The sequence below is a fragment of the Procambarus clarkii genome, chromosome 50 (genome assembly GCF_040958095.1).
Source record: "Procambarus clarkii isolate CNS0578487 chromosome 50, FALCON_Pclarkii_2.0, whole genome shotgun sequence".
NCBI lineage: Eukaryota > Metazoa > Arthropoda > Malacostraca > Decapoda > Cambaridae > Procambarus > Procambarus clarkii.
Window position 1 is genome coordinate 33,197,646 of NC_091199.1, and position 15,590 is coordinate 33,213,235.

A 15,590-nucleotide genomic window follows, 5' to 3' on the forward strand; every position below is an offset into this window, starting at 1 on the left:
TAAATCTTGCCTTACAGGCTTAATAGAGTTCTACAACCAGGTGACAAAGATTAAGCAAGAAAGAGAAGGTTGGGTGGACTACATTTTCTTGGACTATTGGAAAGCCTTAGACAGTACCCCATAAGAGGCTGGTGCATAAGCTGGAGATAAAGGTAGGAGTGACTGGTAAGGTGATCCAGTGCATAAGCGAGTACCTAAGCAATAGGAAGCAGACAGTTACAGTGAGGGGTGAGACTTCAGATTGACGTGAATTCACCAGTGGAGTCCCACAGGGCTCTGTACCTCAGTCCTTTCCTGTTTCTGATATACGTAAATGATCTCCCAGAGGGTATAGACTTATTCCTCTCAATATTTCCTGACGATATCAAAATTATGAGAAGGATTAAGTCAGAGGAGGACTGCTTGAGGCTTCAAGAAGACCTAGACAAACTGAAGGAATGGGTGAACAAGTGGTTGTTAGAGTTTAACCCAACTAAATGTAATGTAATGAAGATAGGTGTAGGGAGCAGGAGACCAGTTACAAGGTCTCACTTGGGAGATGAAATTCTTCAAGAGTCAGAGAGAGAGAAAGACTTGGGGATTGATAACACACCAGACCTGTCCCCTGAAGCCCATATCAAGAGTATAACATCAGCGGCACATGCCAGGTTGGCCAACATAAGAACGGCATTTAGAAACTTGTGTAAGGAATCAGTCAGAACTTTGTATTCCACATATGTCAGACCAATTCTAAAGTATGCAGGTCCAGCATGGAGTCCATATCTAGTCAAGCATAAGACTAAACTGGAGAATGTTCAAAGATTTGCCACCAGACTAGTTCCCGAGCTGAGAGGTATGAGCTACGAGGAGAGACAGTTAAACCTCTCGTCGATGGAAAACAGAAAAGTTAGGGGGGGACATGATCACCACGTACAATATTATCAAAGGAATTGATAGGGTAGATAAGGACATGCTATTTAACACAAGGGGCACATGCACTAGGGGACACAGGTGGAAATTCAGTGCCCAAGTGAACCACAGAGATATTTGAAAGAACTTTTTTAGTGTCAGAGTGGTTGACAAATGGAATGCATTAGGAAGTGATGTGGTGGAGGCAGACTCCATACACAGTTTCAAGTGTAGATATGATAGAGCCCAGTAAGCTCAGGACCCTGTTCACCAGTTGATTGACAGTTGACAGGCGGGACCAAAGAGCCAGAGCTCAATCCCGGAAGCACAAATAGGTGAGTACACATTACCATTACCATACTACACTGCACCACCACCACCCACACTGGCAGCTGGTGGCTGAGTGGACAGCACTCTAGACTCGTGGACCAGGGACCGGGGTTCGATCACCGGCGCCGGCTGAAAAAACAAATGGGCAGAGTTTCCTTCAGTCTGATGCCCCTGTTAAATAGCAGTAAATAGGTACCTGGGAGTTAGACAGCTGCTATGGGCTGCTTCCTGGTGTGTGTGTGTGTGTGTGTGTGTGTGTGTGTGTGTGTGTGTGTGTGTGTGTGTGTGTGTGTGTGTGTGTGTTTGTGTGTGTGTGTGTGTCAGTGTGTGTGTGTGTGTGTGTGTGTGTGTGTGTGTGTGTGTATGTGTGTACTCACCTAGTTGTACTCACCTAGTTGTGTCTGCAGGATCGAGCATTGACTCTTGGATCCCGCCTTTCGAGCATCGGTTGTTTACAGCAATGACTCCTGTCCCATTTCCCTATCATACCTGGTTTTAAAATTATGAATAGTATTTGCTTCCACAACCTGTTCCTGAAGTGCATTCCATTTTCCCACTACTCTCACGCTAAAAGAAAACTTCCTAACATCTCTGTGACTCATCTGAGTTTCAAGCTTCCATCCATGTCCCCTCGTTCTGTTACTATTCCGTGTGAACATTTCGCCTATGTCCACTCTGTCAATCCCTCTGAGTATCTTATACATTCCTATCATGTCCCCCCTCTCCCTTCTTCTTTCTAGTGTCGTAAGGCACAGTTCCCTCAGGCGCTCCTCATACCCCATCCCTCGTAGCTCTGGGACGAGTCTCGTTGCAAACCTCTGAACCTTTTCCAGTTTCATTATATGCTTCTTCAGATGGGGACTCCATGATGAGGCGGCATACTCTAAGACTGGCCTTACGTAGGCAGTGTAAAGCGCCCTAAATGCCTCCTTACTTAGGTTTCTGAATGATGATCTAACTTTTGCCAGTGTAGAGTACGCTGCTGTCGTTATCCTATTTATATGTGCCTCAGGAGATAGATTAGGTGTTACGTCCACCCCCAGGTCTCTTTCACGCGTCATTACAGGTAGGCTGTTCCCCTTCATTGTGTACTGTCCCTTTGGTCTCCTATCTCCTAGTCCCATTTCCATAACTTTACATTTGCTCGTGTTGAATTCCAGTAGCCATTTCTCTGACCATCTCTGCAACCTGTTCAGGTCCTCTTGGAGGATCCTGCAATCCTCATCTGTCACAACTCTTCTCATCAACTTTGCGTCATCCGCAAACAACGACATGTAGGACTCTACGCCTGTAAACATGTTGTTAACATATACAAGAAATAGAATTGGTCCCAGCACCGATCCTTGTGGTACTCCACTTGTTACTGTTCGCCAGTCTGACTTCTCGCCCCTTACCGTAACTCTTTGGCTCCTTCCTGTTAGGTAGTTCCTTATCCATGCTAGGACCTTTCCCCCCACCCCCGCCTGACTCTCGAGCTTGAACAGCAGTCTCATGTGCGGTACTGTATCAAAGGCTTTTTGGCAGTCCAGAAATATGCAGTCTGCCCAACCATCTCCGTCCTGTCTTATCCTCGTTATTTTATCATAGAATTCCAGAAGGTTTGTTAGGCACGATTTCCCTGTCCAGAACCCATGTTGATGTTTGTTCACAAACCTAATGTTCTCCAGGTGTGCAACCAGTCGTAGCCAAATTATTCTTTCCAGTATTTTACAAGGGATGCTTGTCAGTGATACAGGTCTATACTTAAGTGCCTCCTCCCTATCACCTTTCCTGAAGATCGGCACGACATTTGCCTTCTTCCAGCAACTGGGCAATTCTCCTGACATAAGTGACTCATTAAAGATCATTGCCAGAGGCACGCTGAGGGCCTGTGCTGCTTCTTTTAGTATCCACGGTGATACTTTGTCTGGTCCAACTGCTTTAGTTGCATCTAGAGTTGTCAACTTTCATTACCTCCTCTGCTGTCACCTCTATATCTGATAGTCTTTCATCTAGGGTAACCCCTTCCAACAATGGGAGCTGCTCAGGCTCGGTAGTGAACACTCCATGGAAACTGGCATTCAGTGCCTCGCAGATTTCCTTGTCACTTTCAGTATATGCCCCCTCTGTCTTCCTTAGTCTTGTCACTTAGTCGTTCACCGACATTTTTCTTCTTATATGACTGTGTAGTAACTTAGGTTGTTTTTTCGCTTTGATTGCAATATCGTTCACATAGTCCCTTTCCGATGTTCGTCTTCTGTTAATGTAATCGTTCCTAGCTCTGTTGTATCTGATCCTGTTGTCCTCTGTTCTTTTTCTTCTGTACTTCCTCCACTCCCGCCTGCTGGCCATTTTTGCTTCCTGATACTGTCTATTAAACCATGGGTTATTATATTCCTTTTTATTTTTTCCCTTTACCGTTGGTATAAATCTCTCTTCGGCCTCCTGGCATTTCTGTATGACTAGGTCCATCATATCTTGGACTGTTTTTCCTCTAATTTCATCCTCCCACTGCACTTCACCCAGATAGTCCCTTATCCTCATATAGTCCCCTTTCCTGTAGTCAGCTCTCCTTTCCCAGATCTCTTGTCCCATGGTCATAAGTTTGAATTCCATCATGTAGTCAAAGACTAGGACACAATGGTCACTGGCCCCTAGAGGTATTTCATGCTCTAAATTCTCGATATCTTCTACGTTCTGGGTGAAAATCAGGTCTAATAGGCTCGGTGCATCTCCTCCTCTTTCCCTTGTGTCTTCCTTCACATGTTGTGTCAGGAAATTCCTGTCTATAACATCTACTAATTTTGCTCCCCACGTTTCGTCCCCTCCATGGGGATTCCTTGATTCCCAATTTATCTCTCCATGATTTAGGTCCCCCATGATCAGCAGCTTCGCTCTCATTCTGTGGGCTAGTGTTGCTGCCTTCTGCAGTTCATCTATACATGCTTTGTTGTTGTCATCATACTCCTGCCTGGGTCTTCTACTGTTTGGTGGGGGATTGTAGATTACCAAGATCACAATCTTCCTCCCATCTACTATCAGAGTTCCATGTATGAAGCTTGTGCACTCATTGGTAACTCGATTTCCCAGGTCTTCAAACTTCCATTTCCGCTTTATTAGGAGTGCTACTCCCCCTCCCTGTCTCTCTGTCCTCTCTTTTCGTATCACCTGGTACCCTTCAGGAAAGATTGCATCTGAGATCATGTCATTAATTTTAGTTTCCACAATTGCAACTATGTCAGGATTTGCTTCACTCACTCTTTCTTTTATCTCTTCTGCTTTATTAGATACCCCATCAGCATTGGTGTACCAAACCTTGAGATTCTTCATGGAAACTCTTGTACCAGAGTTCTCCCTTTCTCTGGGGGTCTGGGGGGATCTGGGGGATGTCTGGGGGGTGACTGGGGGCAGGGGGGATCTGGGGGATCTGGTGGGTGTCTGGGGGATGACTGGGGGCGGGGAGGATACGGGGGATGTCCGGGGGGATCCGGGGGGTGTCTGGGGGGGTCCAGGGGGTGTATGGGGGGTGAAAGAGGTCAGGAGGGGTGCTTGGGGGGCTACTGAGGACTGGGCTTCTAGGACGGTAGGTAGGAGGGCCTGTGTAGGTAGGTCTGGAGTAGGAAGGGCATACTGGGTCTGAAGATTAGGGAGGCCATAGAGGGGTTGGGAGATAGCGTAAGGTTGGGAGTCAGATAGAGGTTGAGAGGTTGGGAGGGGGAAGGATAGAGGGGGTGGGGGGAACCTCCCACCCCCCTCGCAAGGGTGACGGGTCACATGGAAGGAGAGGGGATGAGGAGGGGTGAGGGCTGGGTAGGATTTGGGTGTTGAGGGGATGAGGGCTGGGTGGGTTCTTGGGGTTGAGGGGATGAGGGCTGGGTGGGTTTGGGGGGTTGAGGGGATGAGGGCTGGGTGGGTTTTGGGGGTTGAGGGGATGAGGGCTGGACGGGTTTTGGGGGGTTGAGGTGATGAGGGGGTCCTTGGAATGTGGGATGAATTTGACTGCAGTGGGGTCAGAGGGGTCAAGGGATGTGTTGGGGAGATAAGCAGGGGGCGGCTGATTTGGGGAAGGGGTGACCTGAGAAGCAGGTGTGAGCTGGTTAGCATGGGGTGGATTAGCACTGGGTTGTGTAGCTACTCTCAAATGGGAAGAGTTGTATTGTTGTTTGCTTGCTCTGTGGGCAATCTGTTCCTCCTTCGACATGAATTTGTCAATATATACGATGTAGTAATTTTCGCTACCTCTGAGTAAGTGTTTGGGATGCAGTATGTAATCCACTGCCTCTTCTTTAGTGAACTGTACCAGGACAGGTCGTTTCCTGTTACAGTTGTATGGTCCAATGCGTCGTTGAACTTGCACCTCATTCCCTGCCATCTGGGCTCTCATGTCTCTCAAGATCCCCTGTAGCTCCAAATCCTCAATCTCCATCCTTTCCTGCCTCGATGGTGCCCTGGCTTCAAGCAATCTATGGATTATGATTGTCCTCTTTCTCAGTTCAGGGTCATGCTGGTGGCCCTCTTCCTGGCTGACCCCCACCCCTCCTACACCCGCTACTCCACCTACTACTACTCCCCCTTCCCCTGCCAAGCTTCCCTTATTCCTGCCAAATTCATAAGTAAGCCTGTGTGTGTGTGTGTGTGTGTGTGTGTGTGTGTGTGTGTGTGTGTGTGTGTGTGTGTGTGTGTATGTGTGTGTGTGTGTGTGTGTGTGTGTGTGTGTGTGTGTGTGTGTGTGTGTGTGTGTGTGTGTTGTGTGTACTCACCTAGTTGTGTTTGCGGGGGTTGAGCTCTGGCTCTTTGGTCCCGCCTCTCAACCGTCAATCAACAGGTGTACAGATTCCTGAGCCTATCGGGCTCTGTCATATCTACATTTGAAACTGTGTATGGAGTCAGCCTCCACCACATCACCCCCTAATGCATTCCATTTGTCAACCACTCTGACACTAAAAAAGTTCTTTCTAATATCTGTGGCTCATTTGGGCACTCAGTTTCCACCTGTGTCCCCTTGTGCGTGTTGCCCTTGTGTTAAATAGACTGTCTTTATCTACCCTATCAATTCCCTTCAGAATCTTGAATGTGGTGATCATGTCCCCCCTAACTCTTCTGTCTTCCAGCGAAGTGAGGTTTAATTCCCGTAGTCTCTCCTCGTAGCTCATACCTCTCAGCTCGGGTACTAGTCTGGTGGCAAACCTTTGAACCTTTTCCAGTTTAGTCTTATCCTTGGCTAGATATGGACTCCATGCTGGGGCTGCATACTCCAGGATTGGCCTGACATATGTGGTATACAAAGTTCTTAATGATTTTTTACACAAGTTTCTGAATGCCGTTCGTATGTTGGCCAGCCTGGCATATGCCGCTGATGTTATCCGCTTGATATGTGCTGCAGGAGACAGGTCTGGCGTGATATCAACCCCCAAGTCTTTTTCCTTCTCTGACTCCTGAAGAATTTCCTCTCCCAGATGATACCTTGTATCTGGCCTCCTGCTCCCTACACCTATCTTCATTACATTACATTTGGTTGGGTTAAACTCTAACAACCATTTGTTCGACCATTCCTTCAGCTTGTCTAGGTCTTCTTGAAGCCTCAAACAGTCCTCTTCTGTTTTAATCCTTCTCATAATTTTAGCATCGTCCGCAAACATTGAGAGAAATGAATCGATACCCTCCGGGAGATCATTTACATATATCACAAACAAGATAGGACCGAGTACAGAGTGTGTGTGTGTGTGTGTGAGTGTGTGTGTGTTTGAGTTTGCGTGAAAAAATAGTAGTTTGTAAAAATTTATTGATTGACAGTTGAGAGGCGGGCCGAAAGAGAACTCAACCCCCGCAAGCACAACTAGGTGAATACAAGGGAATTCAAGATTCTCAAGGGAATCGACAGGGTTGATAAAGACAGGCTATTTAACACAAGGGGCACACGCACTAGGGGACACAGGTGGAAACTGAGTGCCCAAATGAGCCACAGAGATATTAGAAAGAACTTTTTTAGTGTCAGAGTGGTTGACAAATGGAATGCATTAGGAAGCAATGTGGTGGAGGCTGACTCTATTCACAGTTTCAAGTGTAGATATGATAGAGCCCAATAGGCTCAGGAACCTGTACACCTGTTGATTGACGGTTGAGAGGCGGGACTAAAGAGCCAGACCTCAACCCCCGCAAGCACAACTAGGTGAGTACAACTAGATGAGTATACACCACCACTACCACATTACACCAACACCACACACTCCACACTCCACTCCACAAGTAAGAAACTTTCAGGCAGTGAGAACTTACATACAATATGTAAACTTTCTATATCTAAATTGTAGTTTATAATGAAGAAAATGGAGTTAACTATAATGAGATAATTAAAAAGAGTACGACAATGTTATTACCACATTACACGAACACCACACACTCCACACTACACTACACCACACCACACACCACGATTACCACACCATGCTATCACACCACCCCACCACACTACTCCATAACACCATATTATCACACAAACACACAACCACACCACACTACAACATCACACTGCCTCACAACACTACCTCACTACACTACTACACCCCACTACCGCACCATATTACCACACTACCACAGCACATTACTACACGACACTAACACACCACACTACCACACCATGCCACCACACCACATCACCACACTACCCCACCTCACTACCTCACTACACCACCACACCATATTACCACACTACCACTACCATACTATCATTACCATGCCACACCACCACACCACAATTACCACACCACCCCACCACACTTCCATCACCATTACCACATCACCACACAATACTACCTTAACACACTTCCATCACCGCCACAACTTGTACCCCACCACATCTACCACCGTGAAATTACTGCACAATGCCATCATACTACCACACCACACTACCACACCACACCACCACCGCACCACCATTATACCATAACAACTGCATCACACTACCATGCACAACACAACCACAAACACCATCAATCACTACCACCAACTACGACCATCACCACCAACCACAGCAACCAACCACCACTGCCTCCAACCACAACCCACCAAGAACAACCACCAACACCACAATGGATTCTCCATTAGTTAAAAATAATGAATACAAATTGTTGAACCACCTTTATTATGCTCCTGTTTTATTTTTACTGAATGTAGAATATATATATTTTTTTTATTTCTTTATTTTTATATATAACATCAGTCAAGAAAACTACTTTTTTTCAATACTATCTGTACCCCGACACGGGTTGCTGTGGCTCAGCAACGCATGTGCGTTACTGAGCCACAGCAACCTTCCCCTGTCTCCCAGTCCACCCCACCATTCCCCCTCCACCGTCCCATCGTCCTCTTAACCATTTCCCACTCTTCAGAGCCCCTCGTCCTTCCTATCATTCCCCCCTCCCTGTCCTCTCGACCTCCCCAATATCCCCCACTTCCCTGTCCCCTTGTCCTACACACCATTCTCCATTCACCCATCCCCTTGTCCCAAATATCCCCAACTTCCCCCACCTCCTTGTCCTCCCCACCATTATTCCCTCCCCTGTCCCCTCGTCCTCCTCACCATCCCCCACTCCCGTCACCTCATCCTCCCCACCATTTCCCACTTCCTCGTTTGGTGCATTCCCATATGATCTGATGTTCCTATCAGAAAATTGAGAACATCAAATGATCTGATGTTCCTATCACTGAAATGTAAGAAAAACAGTTAAAAAACGAAATGAAATTTTTTAAAATAACAAAATAAACTATACTCACCAAATGAACAGGATGGCTCAATTACAACGCAGTGTCACCCAAAATAATTAAATCAAAATAACAATAAATCGAAATCTATGAAAATTAAATTAATCAGTGTTATCTGAAACATTGAAATGGAATCATAATATATTTAGTATAGCATGTGTTGCTCTTACGTGCAACAGATGGCACTGTTTTTCAAAAAAGCATGTTTTTACCTGTCACAGGTGTGGCATCTAACTTATATTCATGAAATGAACGGAATGGTAAACAACACAGCTCAATTCCAACGCAATGTCACTCAAAATAATTAAATCAAAATGAAAATAAATCGAAATCTATGAAAATAAATTTATCAATGCAATCGGAAACATTAAAATGGAATCGTAACATATTTAGTATAGAGTGTGTTGCTATTATGTGCACATGGCACTGTTTAAAAAAAACGTTTTTACCTGTCACAGGTGTGGCATCTATATTGTAGATGTATAAAAAACACGCGCATATTCGAATGGAACTATGTGTCAAAATTTCAAAGCAATCGGTAAAGAGGTTTCAAAGATTTCCCTTACATGAAAAAACACAGTTTTTCAAATAAATCATGTTTTTTCCCGTAACAGACGTTACATGTATACAGTATGTATATAAAAACCTGCTTGGAGGCGAATGGAACGTTGTGTCAAAATATCAAAGCAATCAGCGTAGAATTTCGGAGATTAGCGATTTGGAACAATCGAACATTTCCATTTTTATTTATATTGATCTAAGGTTGCCACAAGGTCTCAAATTTTGTTTAACCAACGTTGTGAAGTAAGTTGTGGAAACCTATTTACGATTCTACACAATAACATATCTAAAATGTGAAAACATATGTTGCTGCTGCTTTCAAACACTTTCCTGGAACGTTGTGGCAACCTAAAATTGTTTACTGGAATCTTCCAATACTGCCACCAACCACCACCATCTGCCAACACTGCCACCAACCACAACAATCTACCAACACTGCAACCATACACTACCATCTACCAGCACTACCACCAACCACAACCATTTACCAACACTGACACCAACCACAACCATCTACCAACAATGCCACGATACACTACCATCTACCAACACTGCCACCAACCACAACCATCTACCAACACTGCCTCAACCACAACCGTCTACCAACACTACCACTAACCACAACCATCTACCAACAGTGCCACCAACCACAACCATCTACCAACACTACCACCAACCACAACTATCTACCAACACTGCCACCAACCACAACCATCTACCAACACTACCACCAACCACAACCATCTACCAACACTGCCACCAAACACTACCATCTACCAACACTGCCACCAACCACAACCATCTACCAACACTGCCTCAACCACAACCATCTTTCACACTTTCACGTGAAAGGCACGGAACGCTACATAAAGAGTGGCAAGCAGGATAATGAATTTGGAGGAAACTCTATGAATTTTTTATACCAGACCGAAAGAGAATTCAAAAGGAGAAGCATGGAGAGTGTATGGAACTGAATGCCAGATCCACTTGCATTCCAGAATTACAGATACAATTACACACCGAAAGGGAACTACAACTACGACAGGCAACTGCCCTACAACAATCAGTACTGGTCAGAACAAACTCATTATGTCCACGCATAATGGGCTTGCCGAAAAAGTCTCCCATTCAAACTATCACAAATAGAGTAACTTCATTCATCTTTGCCAACATACAAGGACTGAAAACACGAACAAACAACAAAGAACAGTTCATAAATGGCCTTCTCACGGAGTCAAATGCAGTATTTGGAGCTTTCACAGAAACCCATGCCACTCCGCCACTCTTTATGTAGCGCTCCGTGCCTTTCACGTGAAAGTGTGAAAGACGTGAAAGTGTGAAAGATGGTTGTGGTTGAGGCAGTGTTGGTAGATGGTTGTGAATTGTTGGACAGTGAGATCTGGATTCCAGGATATAACCTATACAGGTGTGATAGGAAAATTAGGTCACATGGAGGAGTGGGTCCGTATATTAGGGAAGACCTTGTATGCTCGGAGCTCCTAAACGTTACAAATGAGGTGGTAGAGGTACTGGGATTAAAAATAGAGAAAATAAATTTAGTGATTATTCTAATTTACAAACCGCCAGATGCAACGGCTGAGGAATTCACAGAACAGATAAACAAAATAGAGAATAGCCTTGATAATTTGGAGAACCCGATACCTGATATTATCTTCCTAGGTGACTTCAACTTGCCTAGTCTCAGGTGGAAAATAGCAAACAATAATATTATACAAGGAAATCTATCAGGACCTAACCAACCACAGATTAGAGAACTACTTAGATTCTGTGACAAATTTTCACTCAATCAGCAGATATCGGAGCCAACGAGAAATTAAAATATTCTAGATCTGGTCTTTACGAACAATGAAGACATTATCAGAGACATTACGGTATCAGATACCACATACTCAGATCACAAGCTCATTGAAGTGCAAACGACCATCAATAATCAGAATAGACCTAAAACGTTGATAAAGCGAGAGGGGCTATTCAGTAAATTCAATTTTAATAGTAAAAGGATAGACTGGGAGATAATAAACAGGGAACTTACAAACATTCCATGGGAAACTGTTCTATGTAATATAAGTCCTACAGAAGGAATAGAAAAACTGACTTCGGAAGCGTATCAAGTCTGTCTGAAACATGTTCCTTTGAGGAAAGCCAGAAAGAGATCCATCGTAGAAAGAGAACGCAGACGACACTATAAACGCAGGAAAAAAATAACGGAACTGCTTATGCAGACACGAATTTCCCGTCAAAGAAGGAATAATTTAAATAGGGAGATTGAAGAAATCGAGCGGAAATTGAAACACTCATATGAAACTGAAGAAAGGCAGTTAGAACAGAAAGCAATTCAGGAAATAATAAAAAATCCAAAATATTTCTTCACATATGCGAAATCAAAAGCAAAAACCACTGCCAGTATTGGACCTATTCGTACAAGTGAAGGTTCATACACGGAGGATGACAAAGAAATTAGTGAAATCCTAAAAAAGCAGTATGAGGACACGTTTAGCACTCCAATAAACAACATGAAAGTGGAAGATCCAGACAATTTCATTATGCGGGATATTCAAACCCATGTAAATATAACTGATATCAACACGAGCGCACTAAATTTTGAAAGAGAAATTGAAAACATGCCCATGCACTCGGCCCCAGGTCCAGACTCATGGAATTCAATATTTATAAAGAAATGCAAAGTGCCGGTAGCACAGGTACTCAGTATAGTGTAAAGGAAGAGCTTCGACACGGGGGAGATACCAGATGCATTTAAAGTATCAGACATAGCCCCTCTACACAAGGGAGGGAGCAAAGCATTGGCAAAGAATTATAGACCAGTTGCACTAACATCGCACATCATAAAAGTATTTGAGAGAGTGATTAAGAGTCAGGTCACCAATTTCATGGAGACCAATGACCCTCACAACCCAGGCCAACATGGATTTCGAGCGGAAAGATCGTGCCTCTCACAGTTCTATGTAATATATATTCAATGAGGAATTCACAGAACAGATAAACAAAATAGAGAATAGCCTTGATAATTTGGAGAACCCGATACCTGATATTATCTTCCTAGGTGACTTCAACTTGCCTAGTCTCAGGTGGAAAATAGCAAACAATAATATTATACCAGGAAATCTATCAGGACCTAACCAACCACAGATTAGAGAACTACTTAGATTCTGTGACAAATTTTCACTTAATCGTGCCTCTCACAGCTACTTGAGCACTACGACAAAGTCACTGAGGCATTAGAAGAAAAACAGAATGCTGATGTGATATACACGGACTTCGCAAAGGCTTTCGATAAATGTGACCATGGCGTGATAGCACACAAAATGAAGTCAATGGGAATAAGCGGTAAAGTAGGACGCTGGATACTCAGTTTTCTGTCAAACAGGACTCAGCGAGTAACGGTCACCCATATAAAATCTAGTCCAAGTGCAGTTAAAAGCTCTGTACCTCAGGGTACAGTCCTTGCACCGCTGCTTTTCCTTATTCTCATATCAGATATAGACAAAAATACAAGTCACAGCTTCGTATCATCCTATGCAGATGACACAAAAATCAGTATGAAAATTATCTCGGCTGAAGACATTGAAAAACTTCAAGCTGATATTAATAAAGTTTTCGACTGGGCATCAGAAAATAACATGATGTTTAACAGTGATAAATTCCAAGTACTCAGGTACGGTAAATATGAGGACCTTAAACATAATACAGAGTACAAAACACAATCAAATGTACCCATAGTAGGAAAACAGCATGTAAAGGCTTTGGGAATAATAATGTCTGACGACCTAACGTTTAAGGAGCATAACCAAGCAAATATTGCGACAGCCAGAAAAATGAAAGGATGGATTACGAGAACTTTCAAATCCAGGTATCCAATCACAATGGTTGTACTCTTCAAGTCACTTGTGTTTTCCCGTCTTGAGTACTGCTCAGTACTCACTTCCCCCTTCAGAGCAGGAGAGATTGCTGAAATAGAGGGAATACAGAGAACATATACGGCACGCATAGACGCAATAAAGCACCTAAATTATTGGGATCGTCTCAAAGCCCTCCAAATGTACTCACTAGAAAGAAGACGAGAGAGATATCAAATAATATACACCTGGAAGATACTGGAGGGCCAAGTACCAAATCTACACAGTAAAATAACCACGTACTGGAGTGAACGATATGGAAGAAAATGCAAAATAGAACCAGTGAGGAGCAGAGGTGCCATATGCACAATCAGAGAACACTGTATAAACATCAGAGGTCCGCGGTTGTTCAACGTCCTTCCAGCAAGCATAAGAAATATTGCCGGAACAACCGTGGACATCTTCAGGAGGAAACTAGATTTATTCCTCCAAGGAGTGCCGGACCAATGGGCTGTGGTGGGTATGTGGGCCTGCGGGCCGCTCCAAGCAACAGCCTAGTGGACCAAACTTTACAAGTCAAGCCTGGCCACGGGCCGGGCTTGGGGAGTAGAAGAACTCCCAGAACCCCATCAACCATGTATCAACCAGGTATCATCTACCAACACTACCACCAACCACAACCATCTACCAACACTGCCACCAAACACTACCATCTACCAACACTGCCACCAACCACAACCATCTACCAACACTGCCATCTAAGAAATAAATACAAAGGTGAACACGCCTTTATTATGCTCCTGTTTTATTTCAACTAATATTTTGTATATTTATAGTTTCTATATTTATATATCATAAATAATAGAAACTACTTTTATGCAGTAATTAAGGTTGCCACGAGGCCTCAATTTTTTGTTACCCAACGTTGTGTAGTAAATTATGACAAACAATTTATGACTGGACACAAAAACGTATTGATTATTTAAAAACTAACTTTGCCCCAGCTCTCAAAAAATTCCCAGGCACATTCTGGCAACATAAAGTATTTGCTGGGTAGTGTACCTCAGGATCTGGAGCGTATTGCAATGCCTGGAGTGTACATTTCGTCCTGGAGTGTACTTCACGGCTTGTCGTTTACTTTAGAGTCTTGAATATATATCAGGGCCTGAAATGTACTTCAGGGTCTGATGTGTACTTCTCACCATTATGTGTATTTCAGAGTCTGGAGTGTTTTTCAGGGTCTGGAAAGTACTTCATGGTCTGTAATGTCTTTCGGGATTGGGGTGTTCTGTAAGACCTGGACTGTACTTCAGGGCCTGGAGTGTACTTCACTTTCTGGAGTGTACTTCAGTGCCTATAGCCTTCTTCATGGCCAATAGTTTACTTTATGTCCTATAGTGTACTTCAGGGCATGAAGTGTGCTTCAAGTCCTGATTAGTACCTCAAGGTCTAAAGTATACCTCAGGCCCTATAGTGTGTATAAGAGTCAGAAGTGCACCTCAGGTTCTTCATAAATCAGGGTCTGAAGTGTATTTTTCATTCTTGAATGTACTTCAAGGTCTGGAGTGTACTTTAGGGTCTGATGTGGTCATGGTACACTTCACGTCTTTGAGTGTACTTCAGTGTCTGGAGTGTTCTTTGTGGTCATGAGTGGAATTCATGTCTTGGAGAGTATTTCAATGTCTAGAGTGGACCTCAGGTCCTTGAGTTAACTTCAGGGTCTGTAGTGAACTTTACGGTCTAGAGGTTTTTTTCAGGATCATGAGTGTTCTTCAAGATCTGGAGTGGAATTCAGTTTTGGAGTGTACATCAAATCCTGAATTGAACTTCAGTGTTTGAAATGTGCTTCAGGGTCTGCAGTGTACTTTAGGGTGTAAAATGTAGTTGAAGGTCTGTAGTACACTTCAGATACTGGAGTGTCCTTCAGGGACTTTAATGTATTTCAGGGGTCTTGAGTGTAGTTTAAAGACAGGAGAGTACTTTGGTCCTGGAGTGTATTTCAGAGCCTGAAGTCTACTTCATGATCTGAAGTGTACTTCAGGGTATTGATTATACTTCTGGATCTTAAGTGTACGTCAGGGCCTGGCATGTACTTCTGCTCCTGGAGTGTACTTCAGGTCCTTGACTGTATTTCAGGGACTGGAGTGCATTTCAGGGTCAGCAGTATATATCTGATATATACTAGTAGTAGTAGTT

The 15,590-nt window shown here is 43.9% G+C and overlaps 1 protein-coding gene across 1 annotated transcript in view; it reads left to right on the plus strand.

Moving 5' to 3' along the window:
* Positions 1-15,590, plus strand: part of LOC138351629 (angiopoietin-4-like) — a 348,372-nt gene that overhangs the window by 54,473 nt on the left and 278,309 nt on the right. The window lies entirely within an intron of this gene.